The sequence below is a fragment of the Mustela erminea genome, chromosome 3 (genome assembly GCF_009829155.1).
Source record: "Mustela erminea isolate mMusErm1 chromosome 3, mMusErm1.Pri, whole genome shotgun sequence".
Taxonomy (NCBI): domain Eukaryota; kingdom Metazoa; phylum Chordata; class Mammalia; order Carnivora; family Mustelidae; genus Mustela; species Mustela erminea.
In genome coordinates, this window is record NC_045616.1 from 158,349,351 (window position 1) to 158,374,017 (window position 24,667).

At 38.4% G+C, this 24,667-nt stretch overlaps 1 long non-coding RNA gene across 1 annotated transcript; it reads left to right on the top strand.

Moving 5' to 3' along the window:
* The first annotated feature begins 762 nt into the window (after positions 1 to 762).
* Positions 763 to 23,654, top strand: LOC116585680. The gene is made up of 3 exons (XR_004283768.1): positions 763 to 839; positions 21,135 to 21,187; positions 23,498 to 23,654. It is a non-coding gene; the product is annotated as an uncharacterized LOC116585680 (long non-coding RNA).
* Positions 23,655 to 24,667: the final 1,013 nt, after the last annotated feature.

A 24,667-nucleotide genomic window follows, 5' to 3' on the forward strand; every position in this document is an offset into this window, starting at 1 on the left:
CATTAGAGCATTTTTCATTATTAGGTCAATAGAGTCAGACGACAAAAATTCCTGCATTGCTTTATGACGACCAGGCTTTGTGCCCAGTGAGAAATGCCGCTCCTTCCATAGACCCTAAGAGTAAGTATCTCTACTTAAGCTGGTTTTGATTCATTATTTGCTGAAAAGAAATTAGGTTGGGGCACGTGGCTGGCCCAGTAGAGCATGTGACTCTTGATCTTGGGGTTGTGAGTTTGAGCCCCACGTTGTGTGTACAATTTATGAAGAAAAAAAAAACACTACAAATGTTTGAAAAGAAATTAGCTTGTTGGGTCTCCATAAATGTTAATAAATCAATACATGTCATATGTAGAGAAAAAAATAGGTGAACTTTCCAAAATTCTGGACTTGTAGAAATAAATGATGTGCTCTTGGTGGCACACTTCACAAGGTCACAGAGATGTCGTTTCTGGATGGAGATTTCAGCACACAGGCTAGGAAAGAAAGAAGAATCAATTTCAGATACACCAACTTTAACATTAAGTAAGTTGACATAAAAATGGAAAGCAAGCATCCTAATTACCCATCGATGAATACTAAATTAATTTCCATTAAAAACAGAGATTAAAATAGAATTTTTCTTATATTGTCCAAAACATATTACACTCATCTTCGTTTCTAGTCACAGCCAGTGACTCCACAGTCTCTTGAACAAGTTGATATCAGCCCTGTTTATGTTGAAGCAAACAGCGGCCTTTGAAGCTTGTGGAAAAAGCTTGCATCCTGGCCTACACTGAGAAAAGCCACTGACCCCGAGAAGAATGCGCTACTCCTAAAACCATGCCCTCTTCCCACTGCAGGTTTGCTTTGTGGAGGGTGACCTGGGCCACATGATATAGATCTTCCAAGTAACTGCTCTAGAAGAGATAGAAGAAAAAAATATTTGGAAAAAAAAGAATAAAATAATTGTAGGTGGTAATTTCAAAGAATACAAAAGATTTAACCTTTTATTTTTCTATTAAAAGTGTCTTCATTTGGAAAAAAAATGGAATTAGTGTTTAGATGGTTGGGTAGGAATTAGGTAATACTGAATTCCTTTTTTAAATACATCAGAAAGGCAGGGGCACTTGGGGGGGATCAGTCAATTCAGCGTCTGCCTTCGGCTCAGGCCATGATCACAGGATCCTGGGATCAAGCCCGGAATCAGGCTCCCTGCTCGGCTGGGTGTCTTCTTCTCCCTCTCCTTCTGTCCCTTCGCCTGCTTGTACACACACTCTCTTTCTAATAACTACATAAGAATCTTTTAAAAATACATAAATAAATCAATACACATTGGGAAGGCTATAGTTCCCATTTTGAGCCCATTTACTTAGATTTCTCTGTTTCTTAACCCATGCGTTTGCATGTTTTTACGTGTGTGTGTTTACACAAAATATTAGATGCACATTTGATGGGTATTTATAGACAGTGCATACACATGCAGTGTCCGGGTGCATCTGTGTAAATGTCTAAAAGAACAGTCACTAAACGTGCCTGTGACCTTGCCTGAACACTGACATTTCTAATGATTTCTTCCTTTTTTATTGTTCTGATTTCCGACATTTATGCAATACAATAAGTGTGTCTTATCTACGTCATTGCATAAAATGTAAGATATTTTACTGGTAATTTTATTGGAAAAAATGTAACTGCTTCATATATGTGAAGAGATCAGGCTGTTTTTTTTCCTACACACCTTTTCCTATAATATAATGGACTGTATTAGGGCTTTTAAAGAAATGAATGCCTTTCTTCTCACTCCCAGATACCACCTCCATTTTAAGTCAATAGGGGAAAACTAAAATGGTTATAATCTACATTTTATTTATCTTTATAGGGACCCACTTTATTTTTTTAAATGCACAAACCATTTGTATTCATATTTGGGTGAAATCAAATATTTATCATGCGCTATGATCATTCCTGCAAACCAGGCTGATTTCTAAGAAACAAATTCTGATCTGGTCCTCAAACGTAAGACCCCATGCAGTTCTAGTTTAGTCAGATTATTTGTTGTAGCCAACACCACAAAGGGGAGGAGACTGCATCTCCTCGTTTCCAGACAAGGTATTGACATTTGGGGCACAGCTTTCCCAATACTGACTATGTTGCTTTTGTCTTAATTTTTTTTTCTTAGTAAATTATTTTTTTCACAACTGTTTATAATTTTTATTCAGAATAAAATGCTGATTTTTACTCATTTATTACAGAAAATTTCTAAGGTAGGATAACTTCAGAGTAAAATAAACTGAATTCTATTTTTTCTAAAGCATGGTTTAGTGAAGGCAAAAACTTCTGCAAAGAGAAATTGGCGGCACTAAGGGTTACGTGAAAAGGAATTATGAACGGAAGACCACAGAGAGGAGGTATCAAACATGAGAAAACCTGCCTTGAGCAAATACTGTAGATTGGTGTCTTGATTTTATAGCATTTCAGTATCATTTGTAAAAATGTTCTACAAATCGCTTTTAATATTTTCGAAGGAATTCACTAGACTCGGGCAAAATTAAGAGGACTATCCAGCAGCGGAAGCCACGGTATTTGGCCCTGGCACCAGAATTGGCATCACGGCCTCAGGTCTTGATTCTCTGCTCCGCTATGGGTCCTCCTCTGTGGTCACACAAGGTCACACAAGGGTATGACGTCAGCAGGCTGCCACCACCAGAGAGTGATGTCACCCAGGTTAGGGTGAGGGCAGGTCTTGGGCTCCAGCCTCACTCCAGAACTGAGGGCACACAAAACAGTATGGTCATGGTACACACTGCTCTGTCCCACCATGACAGGCATGAGCCCCAGGGGTCGGGTGTGAGAGGGGCCTCTGAACAATGCTCCTGTTCCCCCACCCATGTTCTGCATCAGCTGGGGAGGAACGGGCAGATGCCGGATGTGACTGCCACACCCATTCCTGATGAAGGCCGGGTGGGGCACATCAGCTGCTGGGAAAGGAGGCTGGGTGAACCGAGGACCAGGGACTCTCCCGTCTCTGATCCAGGCCAAGTGAAGGACCTGTGGGACAGACATGCTGAGAGAGGCAGCTGCCCCCAGAGGAGACAGGGAACAGGACTGCGCTGAACTTGAGCTGAGCTCATTCTTCCAGAGTTCAGACAGAGCTTTTTCCTGGGCACAGTGTGGAGAGAGGAAAGAAGCCAGAGATCACACTAAGGGAGCGCCTTTCCCATAATGGAAGGTTGAGGGTTGGCCACGGTTTTGTCCCCAGCACAAGAGCTTCAGTGTGGGGCTCCCTTGGCCTTGACTCTGGACCCAAGAGTTACCTGCCCATCAAGTGAGCAAGACACCTGGTCCTCGTGCAGGCTGTTCTCATACAGAAACGCAGATGCAGTTCAATATGTGCTTTCAGTGAGTTGAGATCGATCTATAAAATAACTGGCAGATGCTCAAGTAAATATTGTCACTCTGAGCCCAATGTATACTTAGTCAGTTGTGGCAGGTTTTTTTTGTTCGTTTGTTTGTTTTTTTAAAGATTTTATTTATTTATTTGTCAGAGAGAAGGAAAGAGCAAGTGAGCACAAGCAGGGAGAGCAGGAGGCAGAGAAAGAAGCAGACTCCCCGTGGACCTGAGAGCCCAGTGCAGGACTCGACCCCAGGACCCTGGGATCATGATCTGAGCTGGAGGCAGACACTTCGCCGACTGAGCCATCCAGGCGCCCTGAACTGTGGTAGTTGTGACAGTTATTCGTGTATTTATTAGCCAGTCAGATGTTAATACATGTTACAGCACACAGCCAGCCCACCCCATCTCTCTGCAGTTACTCAGAGAGAAGTCAAAACATCCTGGACGGGGATAATGGATTATCTTCAACCAAGCGACAGCAGATGAGACTAAGCTGTAACAAGATTTTCCTGAAAGTCCCTCTGTCGATTCTCCCTTCTTAATATGGCTCAAATCTGTTCACCGTCCTCCAGATACAACCTTGGTACAGGCACCTCTCACCTGTCCTCCTAAATATCCTCCTGAGCCCTGGTTTGTTTCCTCCAGTCTCTACCCCAGAAAATCCAGAGAGTTTCCTGTAAAGATGGAAACCATCTCAAGGACTCCCCAAATCTAGGCTCTGCTTCACGCTGCATCCTTGTCAGAGATAGTGGTTTCCTGGGCTCCTGACTCCAAATCGTGCTTGTCTTCAGACTGGGTCAGCCTCTCAAGAGCATCCTGTCCCTGAGGCTTCATGCTTTCTGATCTATACCCTGTTCTCCTCTCCTGCACTGGAAGACTGTCACCATTTTTTTTTTTTTCACATAAATGGGAATCTTAGTAACTCAGATGAGACATGACCTTTTCAGGAAAGCTTTCTTTGGACTCTCCAGGCTGGAGCAAGCACTTATATTCAAGGCATCATGTCACACTTCACACGACACGTAACTTGAGTTTTAGCTGTACCTCCCCCCAGACTGTGCTCCTCAAGAGCACGGAGGGAATCATTTCATGCGTATTCTCACTGCCACGTCCAACCACAGGCACATTTGTGTGTTGTGTACACCTTTCTCCAGCTCTTCCGGAGTGAGTGAATGAATGAACAAATGAATGAAATGCAGATACGTGGTGTTACTTCAGGGACACTCCTCTGCCCCTATCCAGCATTCCTACTGTCCCAATCCCTGCTTTTCCCATTCCACAAATAAGCCACTACAACCCTATATATTCCACAACCCCTACTTTAATTAGTGGCACTCATTTCTCTATCTGGAATGACCAGGATAAAACTCAAAGTCAAGGTCGCCATGTGACATGAAGGTACAATCAGCAGATTATCAGAGTAAAGATTAAAACTTGTAGAATCCACTTGGGACGTTCCTTTGAGGATCTTTTTCTCTTAGGGTTTCTTCCTTTCTACTTTCTCTTCTTTGAGATTATATTTGTATACCTCCTTCTGCTCATCATACCCACCCCTCCCTTTTTGGTTTAATGAACATCTCACTAATCTTTTAGCTTAGATATCTTCCTTTATCAGTTATTTTTGATCATTAAAAACATATCCGATGCTTGGAAAGCCCCTCCCCCTTTTGGAATGTTACCAGTATCCAGGCAGAATCCAGAGGAAGAGAGGAAAGGAATGTGTGCTTTCAGCAAGCTGTTCAAGAAGACTTCTGTCCCCTGAGATATTTTTTTCTCTGGTGTTTCTCATATGGTATCCCTCCACTCAACAGTGGAAGTACAGCAGAGCAATAAAGGCAAAAAGAGGCAGGAACTTTGGAGGCAAAGTAGGAGCACCTCAGGAAACAGAGGCAGGAAACAGGTTGCTATATTCAGGGTGCTTTGGTCTTCCTGCACCAATCAGAACCAAGTTTGGGCATCTTATACTTGGTCCAGAATAGTCCATCAGGTTCAACATTCCCTCATGGGGCTATTAACCCACACTGAAAGCAGTAAGCTAAATGTGCCCTGGAGAATGCTCCTGTCACCTTCAGGGCCTTACAGCTAGTGGAGATCGCAAAGATCCTGGACGTCAGCCATTCATCAGTGTCTTTGCGTCACTGAGAACAAAAGCATCTGCCCTCATGAGGAAGGCTCTTCCCTCAAATAGTGGGTCTGACTCTGTTTTATCTTACCTTGTACCACCAGATATGACATCTATGGCTTGTGTCTTCTATTTCTCCCTTTCTATTGTTTCCTTCCTTGAACATAAAAATATACTCAGCCTCTTACCATACTTAAAATACTTATTTCCTAAACCTTATTCTCCTTTCTCCTTATACACCTGACCTATTTCTCCCTGTCCTTCCTGTCAGATTTCTAAGGTCATCTGTAATCAGTCTCTACTTCCTTCCCTTCTGTCCATTGACCAAACTGCAATGCTGTAATTCCTGTCTGCCTCTTGAAATCACCTTCAAGTTAAGGTCATCAGGGTCCTAATAATTACTACCCACTTTGGATTTTTTTCATTCAGGAGACATCTACTAATCCAGTTATTACATAAATGATCCGGTTGGTGGGATCTGTGTGACCTTTGACAATGACCTGCTATGATCTTCTTCTAGAACTTTTATTCACCTGACAACATTTTCTCCTGCTCACCCATCCGTGTCTCATACTTGCTCTTTCCCTTCTATGCTTTTATATTTATGGATCCTAGTATCCATATAGTCCCCAGGAAAAATTGTTTTTCTCATATCTTCTTCAGCTATCAGTGACCAATGAATATCTGATCTCCTTCCCGAGGTTGCCATATACAACAGTTTTATCAGAATATCCTAAAGGAAATTCAAATTTGAAAATTCCAAAACCTGATCTCATTATCTGGACCTTAACCTCTCCTCCTTCTACATACTTTATATTACAAATAATGATTTTGTTAAATAATTAGCTGTCAACTTTCTGCTAAGAAGTTCCTATAATAGCAAAGTCCTTGTTAATCTGATAAACACAGTGTTATCTGTGGGTGAGTATGGAGCTGAGCTTGGCAATAATACTTGGGATGATTTGAATATTTCACATAATTAAGTGAGAATTTTGAATGCTTGGGTACTGGGCAGGAGAAAGAAAAGAGAGAAGAAAAGAGAAAACTAGGCAAAAGAGTGAGAAACAGGTAAAAATCAAGATGAAGGAATAATGACAAACTATCAGGGTCAAGGTAGCCAGAAAGAAAAGTAAGTCCTTGTGAGTTGCGGTTCATGCAGTGTGCGAGGTAAGCCCTTCCTGTGACCTCCAGCTGTTCAGTAAACAATCGTCTACTCTAATGAAGGAATTGCTCTCAATGGAGGAAATGAAGAAGCTAAGTCTCGGATCTGGACCGATGTCAGGGAAACAATGTAAAGACCACCTTCCTAGAGTTAGTGCATTGAAGCCAGAGGAAAGAGGAAAATGTGGATCCTGATGAAAACGTGAAAACACCTGAAGATGTTTCAAACCTCCACCATTATTAGCATGAGAGTTTAAATCAATCTTTCCTGCATCACAGGGTATTAGGTAATGTCTGAAAACAAATGTTTCCACATCAAGTAATACCTTTGTCATGATCTGCTCCTTAAGTCAAGCCAGTGCACAAAAATTCATGTGACCCTCTTCTGTCTTTCACCCTGAGCTGCTCTTCAACCTGTTGGTCTTCAGTTCAATCCCATTCTTCACTGTTTGCCCATTCTATTCTCTATCATGGGGTCCATCCCTGCAAGCTGATTTGTTCTGGCAGGATCCCACGAATAGAAGGCTCAAAAAAAAAAGAGAGAGAGAGAGAGAAGATGAAGGAAAAGGAAAGCTAGGTGCATTTCTTTCCCTCCCTCTACAGCTGATGGAGTCATTGCCAATGACTGAGTGTCCCCTGTATATCCAGATGGAATTCTGTTCTTGCTTCTGGCCCTGAGTGACCTCAGCCTTGGGTTCTGATAAGTATCTCTTCCGTATACAGCTGGGGAACGTGAGAATAGTAGCATTACCTGTGGCTGGCCCATATCTGAGATGTCCCTATGGATTCCTATAAAAATTTCTCAATTTTTCCATCATTTTTGTAAACATCTCCTTGTATTAAACTGTCCTTGTTTGTTCTAACCAAAGTCTCAATGGGAAATAAATACTACTATCTTCTCTCTTCTTCCATATGCCCATGTGGTCTTTTTTTCCCTCCCTCTCTCTCCCCTAAATATTCCCCAGAAATTATATTAAATCAAAACAATCCTAGAACTTAATGTTATTAATAAATACACTTGAAGCTCGAGGGACAACCAATATTCTAAAGGTATTGGAATAGAAAAGGCTACACAATATACATAATATTATTAACACCTCGGACACGCATGGCAAAGTCAATAAAACTGTCAAAGCATCCAATTACTTACAGTCATTTATTAGAACCTACCCTGGGTCAGTAACTCTCCTTTGTTTCTCAAGGGGAGGGTTGGGGAGAAATTGTAGATGGAAAAATCAGAGTACTGAAATAACCTGCTTTAAGCTGAAGAGAAGCAAATGGTGGACTGCAGAGCCAAAGGGTAAACAAATAATTACTGTAACTTCTAAGCAGGCTCTACACCCCCCAGAGCAATGCCAGCCAGGGAGGGGCAGGCAGCCAGAGAATGCAGCTTAATATCCTCAAAAGCTCCCTCCACTAAGGCTAGTGGTTTCAAAAATATTTATTATCTTCTTGTGTTTATTCTGACTGCAATTCATTTGTATGTATCTTTTGTTTGGCTTTCCAAAACCAGTTAGATAATCAAGCAGCCAAACCTGCAAACCCTGTGTTCTCACAGCTGTCAAGGACTGTGAGTCCATGTTTTTGTATTAATTTGCAATTATCATACAGAAAAGAAATGTGTACAGTGCCAAAAGTATCAGAATATCTCTATAGCAAGACCTATTTTAAAATTCATTGCACCGTGGGTTTCTTTTCCAATTCACTGAATATATCCCATAGCAGAAATAAATTTAAATGTGATATTTCTTAGAATTATCTATACACCACCAAAGCACCCTATTTCATTTAATTTAAAATTGACTGCTCTTTAAGCCATAAGCACATCTTTTATGAAATGCTACAACATGAAGCAAACCTTAAAGAATCACCGATTGCGATGATATCTTGTAGATCATCTCAGCATCTGGGCTGACGCTGGAGCCAAACAAATACTCATAATCTGCATCTGCAGCTCTGAACACAGAAATCAACATAAGTTTAAAAAAAAATAAGATTTTTTAGAAATCGATTTTTATTTATCTTCTTTCCCTTTTTACATGCATTTAGTCTGCTAGGTAAAATGTTCCTAGAACACAACTTAATTATGGGAATAAAAATATTGAAGTAGAAGATGCACTCAGGTTTACAAAAACAGATGAATATTTAGAGCTTTCAATAAGCCGCCTCCAAGAGAGATTGTGAAACCATTTGCCTGTGTCTTAGCTCTAAACTTGGGGCTTCTAATAAGACCAAAAGCATGAGAACCCTCCTGGGGTATGAGAGCCATTGGTGAGGAAGGCACACGAGGAAAAGGACAGCAGGGACAACCAGGAGGTGTCAGGGGCTCCTCCTAGAGAATGAGTTTGCAGCAGGACAGGTCAGCCACAGAAGGCACCAAGGGAAAGCCTCATACCTACCTCACCAAGCTGAAGGACTCCACTGAAATCATGAGGTACAGTTTGTTTTGCTTTAAACTACAAACAAATCTAATTCTGATGAAGTAAAATTCATTTAAATAAATACACATTTTTAAAATATTTCAATGTCGTGTTTTACATAGGCATCAAGCTACATTATTTCTAGGCTCACAAGGTCCCTAATATCTTATGATTTTGTCTAACTGTGATTATGGAGGGAGAAAATAAAACTGCCAGATATTTCAGAGGAAAAGACTATAAACCTGATATGCTAAAACAAGGAGTCGGCAGAAGTTTTTGGTAACTTTTATATTGACAGTAAATATTCAAGGATTTGTAAGCCATATCCTCTCTGTTGCAACTTTTCACTGTACAGTTAGAGCATGAAAGCAGCCACAGCCGATACATAAATAAATAAATATGGTTGAATTCCAATAAAACTTTATTTACAAAAATTATCGTGGGTAGATTTGAATTCAGGCTGTAGTTTACCAAAGCCGTTTTGCAATATAGAGCTATGTTCTAAACCGTATGTGACTCTCAGAAGAATCCAAACCCTTCAGCCGTCTGGGGACACTCACTCACCTCCACATGTGGATGTGGCCTCTGTGCCAGCTCAGGATTCATGTCAAATGGGGGGCAGTAACTTCCCACTATGCTTAGCGCCACAGAGAACATGGTCAAAACCTCGAATTCTGTTCCCGGGCCCTCCTTGCACAGGGACAAGGCCACACTGAGCAGTATTCACAGCTAAGTGACCTGGATGGACACACATAGCTTTGCCAAGTGAGGAAAGATTGGAGGAGGTCAGTATGTTTAGCCCCAGTATCAGAGAACATCAAGGAGATCTTTCACTGAGTGCCTGTCTCTGGCAAATTGTCAATTAAAATGACAGTATTAGGGAGGGCACGGATTGCATGGAGCACTAGCTGTGGTGCAAAAAACAGTGAATACTGTTACGCTGAAAAAAAATTAGGAAAGACAATAAAAATTATAAGGGTTTGCTATAAGGGTTAGGAAACATACAAATTTCTGACATTTAGGAGGGACTTAATAAATGGTAATCGTGATTAAAAAATAAAAATAAAATGACAGTCTTTATATTATATATTTGTAGTACTGAGGTTCAAAACTTGATAGCTATAGGAAATTTCAGTAAAGCACATTTTTTTTTCTCAATATAAGGAAGAACTACAAAATTAGAGCTTGCTGAAAATGCATCTGGCCACCTTTGGAAAATTTTCCTACACTTGGGGTGTTGAGGCGGAGCCCAAATTAGCATCCCTAAATTAAACTGACTAGATGGCTTTGTGCTTTGCTTTTTCCTACCGATGTTTTTCTCTAGACTTTTAAACTGAGACATAACATACATCAGATACTTTGGATTTCCTTTCCAAATAACATGGAGAATTTAAATATTGTGGTCCTATGCTAAGTGAGCTGTCACAATCAAAAGCCTTTGAATAAAGGCATGTTCTTTAAAGAAAACCCAGCAGAAACATTCAGTTATCTGGGGTAATGCACTGCAGGCTCCGTCTGATTAATACATTCTCTTCTCCATGGGACTCTGCACTTAACCCTGGGTTACCCAACACTATGAAGCCTAATTAAAGGGTGAATGCAAAAGAGAAAGGAAAAGCTAACAAAAATAGATGATGTAAACAATTCAAGGATCTCCGATTCTCCGAACTATAATTTCATTAGGCATCTGACATCTAAGAGATTTGGGTACCAAAGAATTAAATCATAGAAAGATATCACTGAATATAGACCCCTGCCTTTCTGTTTAAGGATATCTATACATCTAGTATCTAACCTACCAGAGCCTAAAAATTAAAGTTATGGGCAAAGTAGTGATATCACCTTGGAAAAGCAAAGAAAGGACATCCTGTACTCCAAAAATATGTATGTTAACAATAGGTGGTCCAGTGCTAAACTCTTCCCTGCTGAAGATGTGCTGGGTGTCTTTTGGGCCCAAATACTCCACGTTGTAGACAAATAGGTTCCCACCAGTCTTCCAGGGCCGCTGTGACAAAGTACCACAGACTGAGTGACTTAAAGAACAGAAATACACCGTTTCACACGTTTGTAGGCCAGAAATCTGAAATCAAGGAGTTGGCAGAATGGTTCCTTCTGAGGCCATGAGGGAGAATCTACTCTGGGGCTATTTCCTTGGTTTTATAGAAAACCATCTTCTTCCTGTGTCTTCACATCATTTTTCCCTCTATGAATGTCTGTCTCTGTGCCTAAATGTCCCAATTTTTTAAGAACATCAGTCACACTGGACTTCCTTCACCCCACCCTGTGACCAAATTTTAATTGAATTTCTTCTGTCAAGTCCTTATCTCCAAGTAAGGTCACATTCTGAACATACCTTTTTTTTTGGTGAAGGCACGGTTCAACTCATAACACCTTCCCCGGAGCATGAACATCTTAATTCACCCTTAAGGGTTGTTATCAACAAAATAGGTCTTTATTTTTGTTCTAGGCAACGCACTGTTCCTGGCACATAATTAGGCTAAACAATGCAAGACTGTCCTCCGAGGCATCAAGAACATTTTCGTCATGCTCCCTGGCATTTGTGATCAGTCCATCCGAAAAGTAATACATAAATCTTCAAATAGTTACAAACACCTCACTAAATCAAGACCCACTGGGAAAGGCAGGTCTTCCCAACATCCTGCAGTTACAGAGTTAATGCTAATATTCCTTGAAAACCAGTGCATTCTTGTCACACATCCTGGCTGCTCCCAGTCACTATAAAATCCAACTAAACGCAGGCTGCACAGCACCCGTGGCCTGGGAGCTCAGTAATAACACTGCTGGATACTTCTGAGCTCCACATGGATAGCTGACAGCAACTGCCCTGAACAGAATGTGCAACTGAGAAGCAATAAGGGTCTCCTTAAGTGATCAGACTTATTAGGTATTGTCTATGCTCATTACTGTTCATGTCAAAATGAGCAGGAACAGATCCACACAAATTGTTCACAGGCCAGAGTGAGCCCTAGCTAACATGTGGATTCGCAGATCAGGGGGGACTATAATTCTGCTGTTGGCCCTGTTACCACTCATCAAACACAATCTGCTTTACACCAGTACTTCCATTTGTTAGACACCAGAGCAGGAGACTCATCCTTTCAGAATATTGCTGAGGGAAATGATGTCATGTTATCACTACAATATTGCCTCTTCAGGGAAATTTTTACAGAAAATACATGTATCGTAATCATACCAGAGCTCATTTTCTTTCTAGTTCTAAATGAGGCGCTATTACAGGGTGATTATGTCTCCCAAAAAAGATGTGTTTAAGTCTTAACCCCTAGTACCGAGGAATGTGATTTTATCTAAAATAAGGTCTTTGCAGATGTTATCAAGTTAAGATGAGGTGATACTGGATTAACGTGGACCCTATACCAATGCCTGGTATTGAGAAGATAAGGAAGGAAATTGGACACAGACACACATGGAGAGAAGAATGTCACGTGAAGGCAAAGACAGACAGAGGGGAGATCATCACATAACAGTAGAGACAGTGATTTTTGTGATGATTTCAAAAGGCAAAGAACCCCAAGAATTGCCAGGAAACAGCAGAAACTAAGAAGATAAAGGAAAACATGCTCCCCAGAACCTTAGCTCCCCCAACATCTTAATTTCAGACTTCTAACCTTCCCAGAACTGTGAGAAAATAAATTTCTCTCATAGCCATTCACTTCTGTAATTTGCTATGGCATCTCTAGGAAAACATTACAGGTACTAGACTAATTCAAAAAATTCCATGTGTTTCTGTGCTATGCTAAGTATGTGGAAGATAGCATGGTACATCACGGTGAGTTTATAATTTGGTTAGGAAAATAATGCATAAATACTTAGCATGCAGACAGAAAGTTGCAATGCCTTTTAAGTGCATATCATTGTAATTTTATCTCTTACCCAAGAGCTCTCACTATTAAGACTCAAAAAGGAATGAGGTCCAAGCCTTCTCCCCCCATGTCTGAGATTGAGGACCTGTGGCACATGTATGTTGGGGAGTATGTATGCATGCAAGAAGGGGCTAGTATGCCGGAAGAACAGATTAGACACTGTCCCTGCTTCTCTCTGCCTTTTTAATCTGCTGGGAGAACTCCAGGGTTTCCACTGGAAGCATGCTTCTCTGGAGAAGCACACAGCCCCAAAATAAAACAAAGAACGGACTTGTCAAAGAATAGGAGTTCTGTTTCCACCAGTCTGCATGCCCTCCCACTGCATTCACTTTCTCTTCTTCTTAACTAAGATATAATTGAAATACAACATAATTTTAGTTTCAGGAATACAACATAATGACTCAATATTTGTATGTAGTGTGAAATACTCACCATGATAAGTCTCATTAACATCCATTACCATACATTTTTGCAAAAATTTTCATCTGGTAATGAAAACTTTTAAGATCTACTCTCTTAGAAGCTTCCAAATAGGTAAAATGGTATTATTAAGTACAATCACCATGCTGTACATGACATCCCCAAGATTTACTCATTTTATAACTGGAAGTTTGCTCTTTTTGACGCCCTTCACCCATCTCAACACCCCCTGCACCGTGCCTCTGGCAACCGCCAATCCATTCTCTGTATCTACAAGTCCATTCTCTCTATCTCTCTGTCTTTTAGGTTCCACATATAAATGAGATCACATAGTACTGTCTTTCTCCTTCTGATTTACTTCACTTAGCATAATGCCCTCCAGGTTCATTCATGAAGATGTCCTTCTTGTTTAGGGCTGGGTAATACATCCCATTAGGGAATTTTCCCCAACAGCATGAGGGCTCGTGGTGGGAGCCCTTTAGTCACTATGACCTGTCCCAAACAGAAGAAGAGGGAAATGCCACAATGATAGTTGTAGGATTGAGAAATGACTCAAAAGATATATTTGGGTGTTGCCTGAGATTACAATATGAAATTTGGGGGCAAGCACATGATTTTTCCCTGAAAAGATAAGAGGTCTGGAATATTAGTTGCCTGTTTGCCCTCTGTGTAGAGAAAGGGTATCTACAGAAAGAAGCTGTGTAGAACTTCTTGAGAAGATAAGGAAGGAAATTGGACACAGACAAAAAGGAAGATTCAGAATCCTTCTGATCTTATTAGAGTACCTGGATCCAGCCGTACAGAAACCTGATCCATCCCTGGACTTCTTAGTAACATGGGACAATATATTCCTTCCTCTCAGTATGTTTCCTATGCCAGAATGAGCTTATCTTCTGCATTCCTCTGATACAAGAATAAATCCCATTGGTCATTACATATATCACCACGTCTACACTATCCACAGATTCCTTTTCCAAAATGCAACACTCCAAACCTTGGCAAAAATCTTGTGCACATAGTAATTTATCTTACTTATAGAAAGATGGATAGATAGATGATAGATAATAGATGAAATGGATGACAGATGATAGATAGATAGATAGATAGATAGATGATAGATAGATGATAGATAGATGATAGATAGATGATAGATAGATGATAGATAGATAGATGATAGATAGATGATAGATAGATAGATAGATAGATGATAGATAGATGATAGATAGATGATAGATAGAAGATAGATGATAGATAGATGATAGATTGATAGATAGATAGATGATAGATAGATAGATAGATGATAGATAGATAGATAGATAGATGATAGATAGAAGATAGATAGATGATAGATAGATGATACATAGATGATACATAGATGATAGATTGATAGATAGATAGATGATAGATAGATGATAGATAGATGATACATAGATGATAGATAGATGATAGATAGATGATAGATAGATAGATAGATAGATGATAGATAGATGATAGATAGATGATAGATAGATGATAGATAGATGATAGATAGATAGATGATAGATAGATAGATAGATAGATGATAGATAGATAGATAGATAGATGATAGATAGATAGATAGATAGATAGATGATAGATAGATAGATAGATAGATGATAGATAGATGATAGATAGATGATAGATAGATAGATAGATAGATGATAGATAGATAGATAGATGATAGATAGATGATAGATAGATAGATAGATAGATGATAGATAGATGATAGATAGATGATAGATAGATGATAGATAGATAGATGATAGATAGATGATAGATAGATGATAGATAGATGATAGATAGATAGATAGATAGATAGATGATAGATAGATAGATAGATGATAGATAGATAGATAGATAGATGATAGATAGATAGATAGATGATAGATAGATGATAGATAGATGATAGATAGATGATAGATAGATAGATAGATAGATGATAGATAGATAGATAGATAGATAGATGATAGATAGATAGATAGATAGATGATAGATAGATAGATAGATGATAGATAGATGATAGATAGATGATAGATAGATGATAGATAGATAGATGATAGATAGATGATAGATAGATGATAGATAGATAGATAGATAGATGATAGATAGATAGATAGATAGATGATAGATAGATAGATAGATAGAAGATAGATAGATAGATAGATGATAGATAGATGATAGATAGATGATAGATAGATGATAGATAGATGATAGATAGATGATAGATAGATAGATAGATGATAGATAGATGATAGATAGATGATAGATAGATGATAGATAGATAGATGATAGATAGATGATAGATAGATGATAGATAGATGATAGATAGATGATAGATAGATAGATAGATAGATGATAGATAGATAGATAGATAGATGATAGATAGATAGATAGATAGATAGAAGATAGATAGATAGATAGATGATAGATAGATGATAGATAGATAGATAGATAGATGATAGGTAGATAGATAGATAGATAGATGATAGATAGATGATAGATAGATGATAGATAGATGATAGATAGATAGATAGATAGATGATAGATAGATAGATAGATAGATAGAAGATAGATAGATAGATAGATGATAGATAGATAGATGATAGATAGATGATAGATAGATGATAGATAGATAGATAGATAGATGATAGATAGATAGATAGATAGATAGATGACAGATAGATAGATAGATAGATGATAGATAGATAGATAGATAGATAGATGATAGATAGATAGATGATAGATAGATGATAGATAGATGATAGATAGATAGATAGATAGATAGATGATAGATAGATAGATAGATGATAGATAGATAGATAGATGATAGATAGATGATAGATAGATGATAGATAGATGATAGATAGATAGATAGATGATAGATAGATAGATAGATAGATAGATGATAGATAGATAGATAGATAGATAGATGATAGATAGATAGATAGATGATAGATAGATGATAGATAGATGATAGATAGATGATAGATAGATAGATGATAGATAGATGATAGATAGATGATAGATAGATGATAGATAGATGATAGATAGATAGATAGATAGATAGATGATAGATAGATAGATAGATAGATGATAGATAGATAGATAGATGATAGATAGATGATAGATAGATGATAGATAGATGATAGATAGATAGATGATAGATAGATGATAGATAGATGATAGATAGATAGATAGATAGATGATAGATAGATAGATAGATAGATAGATGACAGATAGATAGATAGATAGATGATAGATAGATAGATAGATAGATGATAGATAGATAGATGATAGATAGATGATAGATAGATGATAGATAGATAGATAGATAGATAGATGATAGATAGATAGATAGATGATAGATAGATAGATAGATAGATAGATGATAGATAGATAGATAGATAGATAGATGATAGATAGATAGATAGATAGATAGATGATAGATAGATAGATAGATAGATAGATGATAGATAGATGATAGATAGATGATAGATAGATAGATGATAGATAGATAGATAGATAGATGATAGATAGATGATAGATAGATAGATGATAGATAGATGATAGATAGATGATAGATAGATAGATAGATAGATAGATGATAGATAGATAGATAGATAGATGACAGATAGATAGATAGATAGATAGATGATAGATAGATAGATAGATAGATAGATGATAGATAGATAGATAGATAGATGATAGATAGATAGATAGATAGATAGATGATAGATAGATAGATAGATAGATGATAGATAGATAGATAGATAGATGATAGATAGATAGATAGATAGATAGATGATAGATAGATGATAGATAGATGATAGATAGATAGATAGATAGATAGATGATAGGTAGATAGATAGATAGATAGATGATAGATAGATGATAGATAGATGATAGATAGATGATAGATAGATAGATAGATAGATGATAGATAGATAGATAGATAGATAGATGATAGATAGATAGATAGATGATAGATAGATAGATGATAGATAGATGATAGATAGATGATAGATAGATAGATGATAGATAGATGATAGATAGATGATAGATAGATGATAGATAGATAGATAGATGATAGATAGATGATAGATAGATAGATGATAGATAGATAGATAGATAGATAGATGATAGATAGATAGATGATAGATAGATGATAGATAGATGATAGATAGATAGATAGATAGATAGATAGATGATAGATAGATGATAGATAGATAGATGATAGATAGATAGATAGATAGATAGATGATAGATAGATGATAGATAGATGATAGATAGATAGATAGATAGATGATAGATAGATAGATGATAGATAGATGATAGATAGATGATAGATAGTCTAACTATCCTAAGTTTGGTTTAACATTGAAATGCCAGTCAGCAAAGTTTATTAAATAGACTAAATAATTTCACTAACAAAGGAGAAAACGATAGTATCATGTCAATAGTTTAGAAATACATAATTGCTAAAGTTCAACACCTATTCATGATAAAAAGAAACCTCAATAAAATCAGAATATAGGTGAACTTCCTTAATCAGATAAAAACGCTTCTACAAAAAACTTATACTTAGCCATATGCCTAATGATAAAATACTGCTTTCATATACCTAACAGCAGAATCAAAGATCAGGGTATCTTCTTTCTCCACATTTATTATGTTACTATTTTGGAAGTCCTAGTCACTTCAATAATTCAAGAGTTGTAAATGAGATAAATGCCATACAGATTGGAATGTATGTAGGAAGCCTGTAAGATGGCCCTCACTTCCTGGCATTTACCATTACATAATCTCTAACCCTTGAGTGTGGACTGGACTTATTGATCTGCCTCTAACAAACAGAATGTGGCAGATGTAGTAGGATGTCACTCTCACTATGAAATTCTAAAAAGACTATGGCTTCTCCTGGGCATTCTCTGGATCCTTCTCTGTTAGATCACCAAGAGCCATGATATGAGTTCACCTTGGAAACCTATGACAAATTCCAAATGAGAAGGAACCAGGACCTGCCAACAGCCATGGAGTAAGCTTGGAAGTAGATCTCCTCACCTCAGATGAGCCCCCATATGGAACCACATCCCAAGCCAACAGCATAATTGTTCCCAGAGGAATGCCATGACAGACTTTAAGCCAGAGGAACCTAACCAAGTAAGTCACATCCAGATCTCCGATCCACAGAAACCATGACGTAATGAATGTTTGTCCTTTCATGCCACTAATTTTGAGGTAACTTGTTATGCAGAAATAGATAAATCAGATAAGAAGAAATAAAACTATCTTTATTGCAGAAAGTATGTTATCTGCCAAAAAAAAAAAAATCTATGAAAAGCCTCTTTCTTCTTCAAGGTCATAGGATGCAATATCAATTCTATTTTATATGCTGGCAACAGAAAATTGAAATAAAAAATGAACGTTTAGGGGCGCCTGGGTGGCTCAGTGGTTTGGGCTGCTGCCTTCGGCTCGGGTCATGATCTCAGGGTCCTGGGATCGAGCCCTGCATCGGGCTCCCTGCGGAGCAGGGAGCCTGCTTCCCTCTCTCTCCCTCTCTCTCTCTGCCTGCCTCTCTGCCTACTTGTGATCTCTGTCTGTCAAATAAATAAATAAAATCTTAAAAAAAAAAAAAATGAATGTTTAAAATAGCATCATGGGGCACCTGAGTGGCTCAGTCTGTTTAGCATGTGACTCTTGATTTCGGCTCTGATCATGATGTCAGGGTTGAGAGATCCAGCTCTACATTGAGCCCAGCATGGAGTCTGATTAAGTTTCTCTCTCTCCATCCTGCCCTTTTGTCTCCCCCCCACCCCCAAAATAAAATAACATAATAAAACGCAAAATACTTAGGGATAAATTGAACAAACTATGTACAAAAGCTGTAAGCTGAGAACTATAAAACATTGAAAAAGAAATTAAAGAATAGCTAAATAAACTGGGAAATATACCATGTTCATAGATCAAAAAATAAATAGTGCTATGATATAAATTCTCTCCAAATTATCTATAAATTCAATAAACTTTTTGTTAAAATAGAAGCAAACATTCTTGTAAAACTTGGAAAGCTGACTCTAACATTTGTATTAGAATTCAGTGACTTAAAATTTGCAAAGTGTTTTTTAATTTAAAAAAGGATTAAATGGAATATTTATGTTTCACTAAAGATAAAATTCCCTCTCACTCAAAATACTATGTAGAAGTTTGTTTTAAACTTTGTTTTAAACAGTCTAACATTGTTTCATCATAGTGAAAATTATAACTCAATAAGATTGGAACGACTTATATTTTGACAATCTACTATAATTTCATATTTGCAATTATTCCATGAAAATAAACTTTTAAAATGTGCACATTGGATCATTTGTTACTTTATATATGCTATAATTCGAAGCATCAGTTACACATTTCTATAACAAATTTTAAGAAGAAAAAGATATTTCAAAATCAGAAATGTTCCAATAAAGGAAGTTCTTAATTGTTCTTGACTGCCATATCTAACCATAAGCATCTTTCAGTGGCTCACCTTTAGTGACTTCTTGCGAGCTGAAGATGCTCTCTTCAAGGCACCTCCCCCCCATATTCCCAGGGTGTCTCCTCTGAAGGGCCCTACTCCTAATTCTCTGCAACTGCTTGTCTATCTGTTATATGTTTGCTTTTATCCATGACTTTTATCACTTTTATGTGAGCAAGAGAACATGTTTCCTGGTTTTGCTTATGTGATATGACAGCATTACTTGAATAATATTTTCTTTTAAAACACTTAAGTATTGTGTTTTTCTATTGTAAAAGACAATGTTCAGAGTCATTCATTTTCTTTCACATTTTAGGCCATAGGAAATGGAATTCTGCCTCCTCGGTTGAACCACTGCCCTCAAAACATATTATCATCTCCTTCTCTAGCTTCATTAACTCTGAATTAGTTCATTTTGTCACACCCTTCATTCGTTCCTCTCTGGAAGAGGAAACTTCCTGTGCCTCTGTGATCGTATGAGTCTGTTGCTAAGCTGCTCACTGAATAATCATGCTATCGGGTTACTAAAGCCTCTCAGAGATTTGCAGCGTGCTTTCTTCCCCTTCACTCCCTTCTGTGTGGCGGGGATGTAGTTTTCTCTCAGGGTGGTATCTGGTATCCCATTAAGCCACGGATCAGCACCAGGATCAGCGCCAGGAATCCCACGTCCTCTGGACGGGTATCTCAGCAGGTGGAGGAGCTTCCTGGTGCTTCTGATTTCCACTCATTCCCCACAGGGCATCAAATACGTAATCTCTACTTGTTCAGCTTTTCTCTTTCCCCAACAGGAGCCAAGTAAAAAGGCTGCGGTGGAGACAGAAATAATGATGAAAAACAGCAATCAAAGGAAGCCAAACCAAGTGTTCGATTTCAGCTTCTTTGAGCCCAGTTCTTCCAGCAGTTTCCATGTTTCCCAGCACTGAGGCAGAGGGGGTGTGGACTAGTTCATGACACCCTCCCCTCCCCAAAGCGGATGCCCAGGCTCCTGGGGGCTGTTGACCTCTGCCCTTCTCTGCAGACCTCTGAATCTGCAACAGAAAGTGGCCATATGGGCTACTGGGTTGAGTCTATCCTGCATCATTAGTAACCTGTCATATTCAAGGACAACACTGTAATCACCTCCTTTGGGGAGTGATGAGAAACCATGCTGAGCACTGCTGGGTCGTGAGCAGAGAGAAACCCATGCTTTCTTCTGTCTCCTCTCTAGGCAATAATGATCTCATGATAGCCAGCCTCCTGATTCCTGGACCAGAGCATCAGGTACAATTTTAAGGTTTTTTTTGTTTTCTTTTGTTTTGTTTTGTTTTTAAATCAGAGGCTAAATGCATTTAAAGAGTGTTGTGCTAAGCCATTACCTTGCAGGAACTTGCTGCCCCAATCCTACCTGAGGAGCACGATGCCCTCTCTACAGCTAGAAGTATAGCACAGATGCTTGGGAGCCAATAAGTGGGGGTGAAAGAGGGAGCAAAACCAACATACTCCAAGTTTCAACATTGCAAAATGCAGCCATGCAACGGTTGGCATCCATACTTCAGATCCTCTTTTCTTCTATGAGTATCCTTTTCACCAGCAGGATCAGCTTCATAATTTTCAGGGTCAGATGCAAAATCAAATGCTGAGTCCCTTGTCCAAAAATTATTTAAAATTTCAAGGTAATGACAGCAGAGCACTGAGTCAAACATAGGGGCCCTTCTGGATGTGGGTGCCTGTGGACCACACCCATCACAGCCATGACGCTGGTCCTGCCACCAGCTAACATAAGAGGAGGAGTTGGTGAGAATGCAGCACAGCTTCCTGGGGACCCGTTTTGCCTATTTGCTGCAGATACTCCCTAGAAGATACCACCGATTGTTCCAATTTCCCCTCAGCTTTTACCTACTACCTGTTGTCTAACATGCCTCATTCCCCATTTGGGCAAAGAGACAACAGATGCCCACCTTGTAACACCACAGACTCTCCAAGATGCTGCCGTTAACCAAGGATTTTCCTGTAAGCACCTCGTTCCCTGCAGTAGAATTATAATTAGAGTGTATCAGCCACAAGTCATCTTGAACCCTAAAATGTAGAGCTTCTGGAGAGCTGCCTTGCTTACCATTGAAGGTTTGGAGGGAGCCTCTCCCTCCTTGGCACTGCCACAGCATGGTTATTTCAGGGAGGGTGACAATTGCTTAGTTTTGTCTTCCCTCTGCATGTACCGCTGACAGTTGGCAATGCCATGTGGCTACAGCCTCTGCTCCCTTCCCCCTCTTAATAAACACTTCTCCTGTTTCCAGTGAGTCTCATCAAGAGAGCCATTTCTCTGTCTTACAGCAATGCTCAAATTCTTTCCCCATAACTACTCTTTCAGGGCAAAGGAGAGAGGAATGGCACCACTGAGATGTGGCAGTGGAAGTGTAACTTCAGAAAAACTGAAATGGATATGTGAACCCTCATATTTCACCTGTAAACGTCATATGAATATTTACAGTTCTAAATGCTGTAAAACTTTTTTTATAAAAATAATATTTTTAAGGAACCAGGAAACTTCTCTTATATCATTTTCAAGGGAAATTGATGAAGTTTTATCATCTTTATTCTACGGCTCCCTGTACTTTCTGACAAGTGGGTCTTCCTTTTAAAAATAAGGAAATTGTTTCTTGGTTTCCATTCTTAGAAAAATACTTGCTGAGCGATGAGTCAGGGATCCATTTATGAGTCAATTACACTTTAGTCTGAATAAGCTTATTCAAACTTTTCCTAGGGGTGCTTAGGCGGCTCAGTCAGTTAAGCGTCTGACTGTTAATTTCAGCTCAGGTCATGAACTCATTGTGAGATCAAGTTCTGCATCAGCATTCACCTGGGGCAGGTAGCCTGCTTAAGATTATCTCTCTCCCTCAACCCTCTGCTCCACCCTCCCCCCTAAAAAAGAAAAAAAAGAACTTTTTCTAAGCAAGGGTGAGGGTGAAGGGTGAAGGGAGTGTAGTGCAGTTACACGGTGACCTACCTACAAGGGGAAAAGGGAATCCCATCGAGTGAAAACAACGGCATGGAGCAGGGCACAGACTCCTCTGTATCAAACTCTCTCATATTTCCTCTTCTTGCAAGATCTTGCCCTTTGTTAAAATAATCTGAATATTCATTTCAAACCATTTCCACTAGAAAGAACCATTAAAGTCCCATTAACCTGCCCCCACATTTCCATTGCCTTCACTGTGGGCTGCTGATGTGCCCACTGCAAAGCAGGAGAAATGAGGATAGCATATTCTGATTCATAGTCTGGAAATAGTAACCATGAATCCTTCATTAATTTTATTAATATTAATGAATATTTATTAATATTTATTAAATATTAATAATTATTAAGTATGTATTAAATAATTACTTTTGAAGTTTTCTGTTATAGTAAGGTCTTTAAATTTTGGGGGTGAGGAAGCACATGCCATATATAGCAAGAAGAAATAGGTAAAATTTAGGTCAGAATGAATGCTGTTTGAATATTAGAAGTGCTCATGGAAAATTCAAAGTTGGAAGTGGGTATTTGATAGGAGGTGTGTGGCATGTCAATGGACTTGCTCTGTTCTTTTCCCACAGGTTCAGTGTTTGTCACAGAATATGTTATGTAACTGTGGGTCCTCATCCTATCAACTGGCGGTGTGTTTCTCCAAGTCTATCACAAAAAGCCTTGAGGATTAATGAGAACCTGTTCTCCAGCTTCATGCTCCTCAGAAAAGATGACCTTGATATAGAAGACTCGTTGCCTTGTATCCTGAGAGGAAAATATGCAGAAATAAAAAATCGCCGCCTCGAGGAAATAGACAGTTCTATGCTCATTGGGCAGAAGGTTAATTAATATCCTCTGACCGAATAACTTTTGTGTTTCAGAAGAAGCATTTCTTATTTTCATTTCAGATCAAAGTTTTTACCTGTTCATATCAAAGTTTTTTCATATCAAAGATTTTTGTATCAAAATTTTTACCTGTTCTTCCCTGGTCACTTGGAAGTAAGCATTATTTAAATTCCCCATCAATGCTGGAAACTCTAGAAATCATGCTGAACATTAAACACACATATTTTTATATCTGAAAACTGATAGTTCTCACATAGTTTTATTTTAAGTTTGAAAAACTTTACAGGCAATGCTAAGGTGAACCCAAGTTCACCAATTCAAGCTCTCTTTGTTATACAGGTATTCCCCACTGTCCAGAAGTTCACATTACACCATTTCACCTTTGTGGAAGACCTATATTTGTACCTGTTTTCACTAAACAGAAGTGATCCAGAGAGGATGTTTGCTTTACAAAAAAAAAAAAAAAAAAAATCTGTGGCCATATTAATGTACTTTTCACTTCACATCATTTTGGCTTAAGAAAGGTTTCATAGGAACACACCACTTCTGGATAGTGGAGAAAACCTGTATTGTGATGCCTGTTACCTAATATCCATCACGTAATATGGACTGAAACTTTTCATACAAATTTTTTTTTATTTTTTTTTGTCTCTCTGTCTGAATTGTTCTATTACTTAATTGGCCATTTTTTCCATATGTTTTGAACCTGATTAAAATATGCTTCAACTAGAAAAGCATTTCATATAACTTGTGTATTTCGTGGCTTTTCACTAATACAGAAGAATTTGGCGTAAATTGATGTTATAGAATCTTGCCAACAGAATCAGACATTAGCAAATGGAGACCAAACTAAACTAACTCTCATAGCTAAAACATGTTTTTGCTACTGGTTCATTTGCTTAATGCAAGTGCAT